The sequence below is a fragment of the Salmo salar genome, unplaced genomic scaffold (assembly GCF_905237065.1).
Source record: "Salmo salar unplaced genomic scaffold, Ssal_v3.1, whole genome shotgun sequence".
NCBI classification, from domain to species: Eukaryota; Metazoa; Chordata; class Actinopteri; order Salmoniformes; family Salmonidae; genus Salmo; species Salmo salar.
Genome location: NW_025550950.1, coordinates 155,211 through 167,278, shown reverse-complemented (window position 1 = coordinate 167,278; position 12,068 = coordinate 155,211). Strand labels below are relative to the sequence as shown.

Below are 12,068 nucleotides of genomic sequence, written 5' to 3'. Positions count from 1 at the left end.
GTTCATCATATGTGTATAGTCACTTTAACCATACCTACATATACATACTACCTCAATAAGCCTGACTAACCGGTGTCATGACGTTGCCCTCTTTGGGTACAGCGAGCACAGTTGACCCCCCTCCCTCTGCACCAGGCCTTTTCTATGCACCATCCCCCGACCTCTATACTTCTGACACCAGGCTCTGTGAGAGCGGTCGTAAATTCCTATGAGGAAATTCTCTCCTCATGGCCACAGTATAGAGAACAAAGGATTCTTCCACCTCACAGAATTGGAGAACCGAACAACATTTATGTTCTGGAGAAGGTATAAAATATCGGTGAAGAATCCAGCTACGAAATGGTCCGTTTGGTACAATTTTGTGAAACTCATGAGAGACAATACGGCCATATTACCATAATAATGTTTATATACTAGCCTCAGCTATGAGACTTACATCTAATGGTTGTATAAAATTAATGAATATGGATAAAGCTATTTGGAATATGTTGGGATGCTTGTAAGATGTTAATGTGAGAGAATTGTATTTTCTGTTTAAAGTTTTACCAAGTCATCGGCACACCCCCAGGGACACAGACAGGACCTGGCGTCATGAGACAGCCTTTTTCTGTATTCCGAATATAAACCCCACCCAGGGTTTCTTTCCCCAGGCCAGGCCTCCACTCCATTACGAGTTGGCTAATAAGTTTGACCATGCATCCAGCTACTGAACTTTAACCATACCACGTGGTTAAACTATTAGACTATTGATACAGAATAAGAACAAGTCTTTGATATTAATTACTAGTCTGCAGCTAGGAATTCGGTATCATTGAACGTGACAACCGCCGGAAACACCTGTCCTATAACGACATGAACGAATGTCGCTTTGAAAGATCCATTCTAACCGAGAGAGAGAGAGAGAGAGAGAGAGAGAGAGAGAGAGAGAGAGAGAGAACTCCCCAACAGAACAACCTTTCCAACAAAGATCCCGACGACACACTGAGCTCAAATATATATATATAATGAGTGAGCATTCATGTGCAAAGGATTAGCAGTTCAACTGTATAATATTCAATTCTGAACCACCCCTTTTGTTTAACAAGCCGCCATGCCGGTTTAGCCCACTAGGGCACATTCCTCTACCATTTCTTTGTAACGATACCTACTGTTTTGTATGCCTTTCTGTGAATTACTTAGTTTAGTAAATAAATGATTTTAAGACAATTGACGTATGGATGACTCATAGTAAAGACTGGGTTCATGCAGATAACCAACAATTTACGACGTTTGGAATGAGACTGACGAGGTAAAGAATACATCATAAATCAGAAGACTCAGATCAGATATTATGATATCTGAAAGTTATATTAGGAAAATTCTAACTTTGTAACCTGAATATTTTCCTTGGTGCCCCTACTTCCTAGTTAATTACAGTTACACAATCAATTAGTTTAATCGTGTAATAATAATTACAGAGAGTTATTTGATAGATAAGACTTCTGTTTTAATGATGCCAAAGACACGACACCGGTGTCTGTATATAACCTTGCTACTCTTATTTTCAAATGTCTTTTTACTGTTGTTTTACTTCTTTACTTACCTACACACACACACACACACACACACACCTTTCTTTTGCACTATTGGTTAGAGCCTGTAAGTAAGCATTTCACTGTAAGGTCTACACCTGTTGTATTCGGCGCACGTGACAAATGAACTTTGATTTAATTTGATATAACGGTAATATTGTAAAAATTCTGCTTGTAACAACGATCAGAAATTGTAAAAAAAATATGTATTCCATTATATTAGGCAATAATTAAGAGTAGGCAAAGTGGTCGTGTCATGTGAAAATTCTATCAAATGTCTTACATGGCAACGAGTACAGTCAGGGTGCCGTGGAGCCCCTGCAGTACCTCCACAGACCCCGATTGAGAACCCCTGATTTAGCAGATGCTCTTATCCAGAGGGATTTACAGTAAGTGCATTCATCTTTAGATAGCTAGGTGAGACAACCACATATCATTGTTAAATATGCAGAATACAAATATTCCATTCCAGCTAAACAATGGATATAAAGATATCTAGGTGGATATATAGATATCTAGGTGGATATATAGATATCTAGGTGGATATATAGATATCTAGGTGGATATATAGCGTTTTGCTATAAAAAAAAAAAATGATACACATCTAAAAACTATTAATTAAAAATCTGAGAACAGTAATATTGAAGGTACCCATAAGAAACCATTTCTAATTAAAAAACAAATGTGAATATTTTTGGAAATAGCATTTTTGAAATAAACTCTTTAATAATTCTTACACAAAATTGTCATCTCACCTCTTAGCTTTGGTGTCATGTTCCCCAGAGAGACTCATTTTAGAGGCAGGGCCCCCCTCCTCTCTCTCCCCAGAGAGACTCATTTTGGAGCACTGACCCCTAAACAGAGATCCAACATGTTGGTTGTGGTTAACACAGTAATTCTTGAATGTCAATTGTTATCATTTATTCATTATCTCTTATAAAACACTTACTAACAGACATAGAAACAGTCAGGTGATTTAATGCATGACATGAACATGTAGTTGTGACATTTCATCTCCATGGTAACTGTCAATAATAATAAGTCACTGTTTGTTAAGGTAATTATAGACAGTGCAGCAACACAAGGCTAAATCTCACAATTATTTGTATTCATTAAAGGTAGGCTATTTATTGTCTTTCAATCTGTTATTTTCTGAATGTATCTGAGAATGTAGACAGAAGGGCTAAAATGGGCATGAATGATCTGAGGGGGAAATCCTTGATCCATTCAGAAAGTTTATTTACAACAAGTAAGATATTTATATTATTTAAAGTAGGCGAGGTTATAATGTATAGTAGTGGTTTGTTAGTGATATGTAGATGTTATATTATGTAAAGTAGACTAGGTTATAATGTATAGTAGTGGGTTGTTAGTGATATGTAGATGTTATATTATGTAAAGTAGACTAGGTTATAATGTATAGTAGTGGGTTGTTAGTGATATGTAGATGTTATATTATGTAAAGTAGGCTAGGTTATAATGTGTAATAGCAGTTTGTTAGTGATATGCAGATCAAGGTCTATACCTCGGCTATAGCCTACATATCATAGATGACCAGTCTAAACCTGTTCAGATCAACATAATGTTATAGTCCTACCAGTAGCAGGACAGTGAATGTACTGTTTATAACCTACATATCATAGATGACCAGTCTAAACCTGTTCAGATCAGATCACATAACGTTATAGTCCTACCAGTAGCAGGACAGAGAATGTACTGTATATAACCTACATATCATAGATGACCAGCCTAAACCTGTTCAGATCAGTTCACATAATGTTATAGTCCTACCAGTAGCAGGACAGAGAATGTACTGTATATAACCTACATATCATAGATGACCAGTCTAAACCTGTTCAGATCAGATCACAGAGACCATCAGGTTTGTCAGCATGATAAGTGATCATAGCTCAAACCTACTCTGACTATTGAATGTCTGATGTCAACCTAACCTTATCATAGTTTGTAGGTAGCCTAGAACTACGAGGGTCTGCCCGTCTTTCCTACAGTGGGGGGGAAAAGTATTTGATCCCCTGCTGATTTTGTACATTTGCCCACAAAGAAATGATCTATAATTTTAATAGTAGGTTTATTTGAACAGTGAGAGACAGAATAACAACAAAAAAATCCAGAAAAACGCATGTCAAAAATGTTATAAAATGATTTGCATTTTAATGAGGGAAATAAGTATTTGACCCCTCTGCAAAACATGACTTAGTACTTGGTGGCAAAACCCTTGTTGGCAATCACAGAGGTCAGACGTTTCTTGTAGTTGGCCACCAGGTTTGCACACAACTCAGGAGGGATTTTGTCCCACTCCTCTTTGCAGATCTTCTCCAAGTCATTAAAGTTTCGAGGCTGACGTTTGGCAGCTCGAACCTTCAGCTCCCTCCACAGATTTTCTATGTGATTAAGGTCTGAAGACTGGCTAGGCCACTCCAGGACTTTAATGTGCTTCTTCTTGAGCCACTCCTTTGTTGCCTTGGCCGTGTGTTTTGGGTCATTGTCATGCTGGAATACCCATCCACGACCCATTTTCAATGCCCTGGCTGAGGGAAGGAGGTTCTCACCCAAGATTTGACGGTACATGGCCCCGTCCATCGTCCCTTTGATGCGGTGAAGTTGTCCTGTCCCCTTAGCAGAAAAATACCCCCATAGCATAATGTTTCCACCTCCATGTTTGACGGTGGAGATGGTGTTCTTGGGGTCATAGGCAGCATTCCTCCTCCTCCAAATACGGGGAATTGAGTTGATGTCAAAGAGCTCCATTTTGGTCTTATTTGACCACAACACTTTCACCAGTTGTCCTCTGAGTCATTCAGATGTTCATTGGCAAACTTCAGATGGGCATGTGTATGTATTCTTGAGCAGGGGGACCTTGCGGGCGCTGCAGGATTTCACTCCTTCACGGCGTAGTGTGTTACCAATTGTTTTCTTGGTGACTATGGTCCCAGCTGCCTTGAGATCATTGACAAGATCCTCCCGTGTAGTTCTGGGCTGATTCCTCACCGCTCTCATGATCATTGCAACTCCACGAGGTGAGATCTTGCATGGAGCCCCAGGCTGAGGGATATTGACAGTTCTTTTGTGTTTCTTCCATTTGCGAATAATCGCACCAAATGTTGTCACCTTCTCACCAAGCTGCTTGGCGATGGTCTTTTAGCCCATTCCAGCCTTGTGTTGGTCTACAATCTTGTCCCTGACATCCTTGGAGAGCTCTTTGGTCTTGGCCATGGTGGAGAGTTTGGAATCTGATTGATTGATTGCTTCTGTGGACAGGTGTCTTTTTACAGGTAACAAGGTGCGGTTAGGAACACTCCCTGTCACGTTCGTCGTAAGGAGTGGACCAAAATGCAGCGGGAATGTGTAAACTCATCTTCTTTTATTGAAGGAACGTGAACACAAAACAAAATAACAAACAATGACGACGACGAAGACAGTACTGTCAGGCTCAACGCTAAACACGGAACAACTACCCACAAATCCCAATGAAAAACACGCCAATTAAATAGGACCTTCAATTAGAGGCAACGAGGAACAGCTGCCTCCAATTGAAGGTCAACCCAATAAACTAAGCATAGAAATAGAATACATAGACACAGACATAGAAATACACTAACATAGAACATTGCCCAAAAAACCCGATACACACTAAACAAACACCCCCTGCCACGCCCTGACCAAACTACAATAACAAACAACCCCTTACTGGTCAGGACGTGACACTCCCTTTAAGAGTGTGCTCCTAATCTCAGCTCGTTACCTGTATAAAAGACACCTGGGAACCAGAAATCTTTCTGATTGAGAGGGGGTCAAATACTTATTTCCCTCATTAAAATGCAAATCAATTTATAACATTTTTGACATGCGTTTTTCTGGATATTTTTGTTGTTATTCTGTTCAAATAAACCTGTGAAATATGTGCCACAGCCATTGTGTAACTGCGTAGGCTACAAACATATTTTTTATTTCATATGAGGAAATCACATAACTTACAGTCACTGGTGCAGCCGCCTGTTTTCTTGCAGATGAAGTAGCTTTCACAGGCAACACATTCAACCAGCCTAAACAACAGTAAATAAAAGATGTAAAATGGTCAAAAGTTAATCATGATATAGCCATATACATTAGAGAGAGGTATATTGCTACAGATGTTGGATCTTAATTTGAGCCAGTTTGCAACAGCAGGAAAATAATCATTTAGCAACAGGACATTTCAATTATTATGTGGATTATTATTAATTAACAATTTTAAAATGAAAAAGTGGAATTTATCAGAAACCTTTTTTGGAGCTTAAATATACTACACATTTTAATTTTCTTGCAACAGGGTGATCAAATTCAGATCCTACATCTGTACAGAGATTATGTCTTTATCTAAATAGGACAGTTTGAGTTATTAACAATAACGTCGAAGCTGTCATAAGCTGTAAACCTATGTGATTGGATTTTATAGACCCCCATCTGAACAGTTTCTTTCCCCATGCTGTGGCCCTCACCAACTGGCCACTTGGCCCATAGAGACTAAAGGACTACGCTGTGGCCCTCACCAACTGGCCATCTGGCCCATAGAGACTAAAGGACTATGCTGTGGCCCTCACCAACTGGCCTCCTGGCCCATAGAGACTAAAGGACTATGCTGTGGCCCTCTCCAACTGGCCATCTGGCCCATAGAGACTAAAGGACTATACTGTGGCACTCACCAACTGGCCACCTGGCCCATAGAGACTAAAGGACTATGCTGTGGCCCTCACCACCTGGCCCATAGAGACTAAAGGACTATGCACTCTACGCTGCCCACCACATCAAGCCATCTCTGAACTGTACACTAAATAACTGAACTATACTGCATTAGCTCTCTGTTCATCTCTCTTAGATATATTTATACTGATACTGTAAATGTGGACATCCACTGTTTATCAACTGTATATCCACTGCACTGTATATCAACTGTATATCAACTGTACTGTTTATGAACTGTATATCCACTGTACTGTATATCAACTGTATATCCACTGTACTGTATATCAACTGTATATCCACTGTACTGAATATCAACTGTCCTGTATATCAACTGTATAGCCACTGTACTGTTTATCAACTGTATATCCACTGTACTGTATATCAACTGTATATCAACTGTACTCTATATCAACTGTATAGCCACTGTACTGTATATCAACTGTATAGCCACTGTACTGTATATCAACTGTATAGCCACTGTACTGTATATGGTATATCCACTGTTCATTCTCTTATAGCTCTATGTTCACTCTATCTAGTTGTGTATAATGTTGTACAGAAACTTAGTGTAAACTCTTCTGTCTGTATTCTGTCTCTAAATGTTGTCTATCACTAGCAGCACCATATCACCATGTAAAATTATGTGTACAGATGTAGGAGCATCATAATCATCCCCCACTGCAGAAGAACTTTCCTGCAATGGAAATGTAAAACTTGTAGTGTATTTGAGGTTTAAAAAGTCTTCCTAAGTTTGTAATTTCGTCTTAGAAATTTCAGACTTGAGTTTATCAACCCCTACAAAAATGTTCATTAATTATAATACACATAATAATTCACATTTCCTGTAGCTGGAGGAATATTTTCCTGCTGTAGTAAACTGACTCAAATTAAGATCCTACATCTGTATGTGCAAATGTACTTGGCGAATAAAGGTGATTGTGATTCTACAAAGGTTGAGTCTCTAGATTCCCTTGCTGCTCTGGAGAAATAATGAAATGGTTGTCATGGTGATTTAAACTGGGACTGGTTATCTCCCAACTCTGATGTAATTTGTTACATTTCACCCTGTTGACAAAGGCAGCTACAAGGATGAACCCAGAAGACAACTCTAAATCAACACTCACTGATATTATCCTGAAATCCTTTCACTCATATTATTGTCTCTTTGTTCAGGTAGTCTATGATATTAATATTGTATCAAACAGCAGGACTCTGAACCCAGGTCACTGGTGAACAAGGAAAACACCCTATACATCGCACCAATAGGGTATCAGTATCAGTATAAATAGGGTTAACCCAGTATCAGTATAAATAGGGTTAACCCAGAATCAGTATCAATAGCGTTAACCCAGTATCAGTATCAATAGTGTTAACCCAGTATCAGTATAAAGTGTTTACCCAGTATCAGTATAAATAGGGTTAACCCAGTATCAGTATAAATAGTGTTAATCCAGTATCATTTTAACTAGGGTTAACCCAGTATCAGTATAAATAGTGTTTACCCAGTATCAGTATCAATAGGGTTAACCCAGTATCAGTATCAATAGTGTTAACCCAGTATCAGTATCAATAGGGTTAACCCAGTATCAGTATAAATAGGGTTAACCCAGTATCAGTATAAATAGGGTTAACCCAGTATCAGTATAAATAGGGTTAACCCAGAATCAGTATCAATAGCGTTAACCCAGTATCAGTATCAATAGTGTTAACCCAGTATCAGTATAAAGTGTTTACCCAGTATCAGTATAAATAGGGTTAACCCAGTATCAGTATAAATAGTGTTAATCCAGTATCATTTTAACTAGGGTTAACCCAGTATCAGTATAAATAGTGTTTACCCAGTATCAGTATCAATAGGGTTAACCCAGTATCAGTATCAATAGTGTTAACCCAGTATCAGTATCAATAGGGTTAACCCAGTATCAGTATAAAGTGTTTACCCAGTATCAGTATAAATAGGGTTAACCCAGTATCATTATAAATAGGGTTAACCCAGTATCAGTATAAATAGTGTTTACCCAGTATCAGTATCAATAGGGTTAACCCAGTATCAGTATCAATAGTGTTAACCCAGTATCAGTATCAATAGGGTTAACCCAGTATCAGTATAAAGTGTTTACCCAGTATCAGTATACATAGGGTTAACCCAGTATCAGTATCAATAGGGTTAACCCAGTATCAGTATAAATAGGGTTAATCCAGTATCAGTATAAATAGGGTTAACCCAGTATCAGTATCAATAGTATTAACCCAGTATCAGTATAAATAGTGTTAACCCAGTATCAGTATAAATAGTGTTAACCCAGTATCAGTATAAATAGGGTTAACCCAGTATCAGTATCAACAGGGTTAACCCATTATCAGTATAAATAGGGTTAACCCAGTATCAGTATCAATAGTGGTAACCCAGTATCAGTATAAATAGGGTTAACCCAGTATCAGTATCAACAGGGTTAACCCAGTATCAGTATAAATAGGGTTAACCCTATTTCTTCGATGGGAATTGTAACCTGGCTCACACTGCCCCATACAAGGTGAAATAAATAAATGAAAATACAAAAGCAAGTCCCGTGCTTCAGCTACTCAGACCCCTCACACATCCGGGCCATGCATTCTGATGGCCTCACAGACACCATACCACTTCTGACACCAATGTAGCAAACAGCAGGGCAGGGAAGCGAACCCAGGTCACACATGTAAAAGGCCAACAACCTACGCATCGTGCTGTTCTCACCAATTGTAGAGAATCACTACACTATAGTGGAACTATGATAAAATTACATTATCATATGAAATGTAGAGGATCACTACACTATAGTGGAACTATGATAGAATTACATTATCATATAAAATGTAGAGGATCACTACACTATAGTGGAACTATGATATAATTACATTATCATATAAAATGTAGAGGATCACTACACTATAGTGGAACTATGATGCAATTACATTATCATATGAAATGTAGAGGATCACTACACTATAGAGGAACTATGATACAATTACATTATCATATGAAATGTTAAATGTAGAACTATAATATCTGAATATTGATATATTGAATTTATGTTGACCACGTCCAGTCAGCTCCATTTTGTATAATTAAACTGACACCAACCTGTCTCAGTAGTAGTAGACTGTTAGGAGTGTTTTATTGTCATTCACTATACTAACATTATACCAACCTGTCTCAGTAGTAGTAGACTGTTAGGAGTGTTTTACTGTCATTCACTATACTAACATTACACCAACCTGTCTCAGTAGTAGTAGACCGTTAGGAGTGTTTTACTGTCATTCACTATACTAACATTACATTTAATTTATCTACACACTTTACAATAATCCCTGACAGGATTGTCACCTTGTAGCCTGAATTCACAACCAGAACATGTCAAGTCATTGAGATATTTTATGTTCTGCTGAGAGAGCAGCTTCCTGATGACCAGCACTCTGTATATTCTGATGGATGAGGCCTGAGATGGAATGTGAAGCTAACTGAAGCTGGCTAACTTTAGAAAACCAGTATATCTAGCTTGCATCATAGGATACCCCTCAGGCTACGTTCAGGTTTCAGCATCAGGTATAAACAGCCGAGTCGTAGGCAACAACCTGAGTTGTATTCATTAGTTTACTCCACAGCCAACAGTTTTAAATGGCACTAATGAATACACACAACCTGTTTTGAGGAAGTTTAAGTTGTTCTTAGTCTCTCCACAATATTTATTTGTCTCTCTTTCACACAACATACCTTCCTGAGTGAAAAGCATTAACAGTAGATTAGAAAGATAAAATGTTTGTTTGTTGCTTGTTGTGTTTTAAACCTGTTTTGAGAAGACAAGTCTATAGACCTATGATACAGTACACTCTTAGAATAAAGGGTTCCAAACGGGTCCTCCGGCAGTCCCCATTGGAGACGCTTTTGGGTTCCAGGTAGAACCCTTCTGGCTTCCATGTAGAACCCTCTGTGGAAATGGTTCTTCATGGAACCCAAAAGTGTTCTACAAAGGGTTCTCCTATGGGGACAGCCAAAGAACCCTTTTAGATTCTAGATAGTGTAGGAGTGATCACCCTGGCGCACACAGATGGGCACAGAACGAATTCACCCCACACATCTAATTTACATCAAAAACATTTTAAGGAGAGTTGGACTATTATAACACTGTCAACCAAAAATATCATCAACTATATGAATATACATAACAATATCATCAACTATATTAATACACATAACAATATCATCACCTATATTAACACACACAACAATATCATCAACTATATGAATACACATAACAATATCATCAACTATATTAATACACATAACAATATCATCAACTATATGAATACACATAACAATATCATCAACTATATTAATACACATAACAATATCATCAACTATATTAATACACATAACAATATCATCAACTATATGAATACACATAACAATATCATCAACTATATTAATACACATGACAATCGTCGTCTTACCTTTTATCTCTCAATAGAAACAGAGTCTGAATGATCATTCGGTCGAAGAAAGTTACTTTCATTTGCTCTGCTCATTTACATATCAGGTTCTGCCTGTTCTCTCTCCCACTCCCTCTCTCTTAACAGCTCTTACAATGTGCCTTGGAATACATTCTACAACTGTCTGGAACTCTGTTGGAGGGATGTGACACCATTCTTCCACAAGAAATTCCATCATTTGGTGTTTTATTGATGGTAAGTTTTCAATTGTGTTGAGACTCTGACCTTTCCAATGAGCCACATTGATTAAAGAATCCTACAGTACCAAAACACCCTCTCACTCTCTCTCTCTCTCACACACACACACACACACACACACACACACACACACACACACACACACACACACACACACACACACACACACACACACACACACACACACACACACACACACACACACACACACACACATGCGCAGTGCAGTAATTAGAATCCCAGTCTACTGTACACTCCCATCCTCTGCCTCTCTCCATCACTTTCTCTGTGTCGTCTGTTGCTGTCTCTGTTGGTGAGGGCTAGGCCTACTACAATACAACATTCAAAACATGAAAACACAACTACATAACACCATTAAATACAGTTGGTTACTACAATACAACATTCACAACATGACAACACAACTACATAACACCATTAAATACAGTTGGTTACTACAATACAACATTCACAACATGACAACACAACTACATAACACCATTAAAAATAGTTGGAATGTAGTTAGAACTCTCAAACTGTTTCCATCAAACAGAAAAACAACAAGAAAGCTGGATCAACACATTTAGATTTCTAGATACTGCTCTTTGCTGTTTCATTACCCAGACAGCTATTAAAGGTCATACCAAGGCAGAGTGTAGTATCAGTATTTTAGGGGTCATAGGTCAGATCAGTGGTCATGGCTGATATGCATGGACTAGAAAACAAACTTTAAAGTCATTTTTCTCAGATTCACTGTTTGTGTAGATGCTGTTTGTCTTTGTAGGACAGTAGTTCAGGTGGCTGTTTGTGTAGATGCTGTTTGTCTTTGTAGGACAGTAGTTCAGGTGGCTGTTTGTGTAGATGCTGTTTGTCTTTGTAGGACAGTAGTTCAGGTGGCTGTTTGTGTAGATGCTGTTTGTCTTTGTAGGACAGTAGTTCAGGTGGCTGTTTGTGTAGATGCTGTTTGTCTTTGTAGGACAGTAGTTCAGGTGGCTGTTTGTGTAGATGCTGTTTATCTTTGTAGGACAG

General features: G+C 38.3%; 1 long non-coding RNA gene across 1 annotated transcript; it reads right to left on the bottom strand.

Moving 5' to 3' along the window:
- Positions 1 to 472: 472 nt before the first annotated feature.
- LOC106601298 (uncharacterized) lies at positions 473 to 11,000 on the bottom strand. The gene is made up of 3 exons (XR_001327996.2): positions 10,803 to 11,000; positions 5,568 to 5,635; positions 473 to 2,425 (listed from the first exon to the last, which is right to left on the bottom strand). It is a non-coding gene; the product is annotated as an uncharacterized lncRNA (long non-coding RNA).
- Positions 11,001 to 12,068: the final 1,068 nt, after the last annotated feature.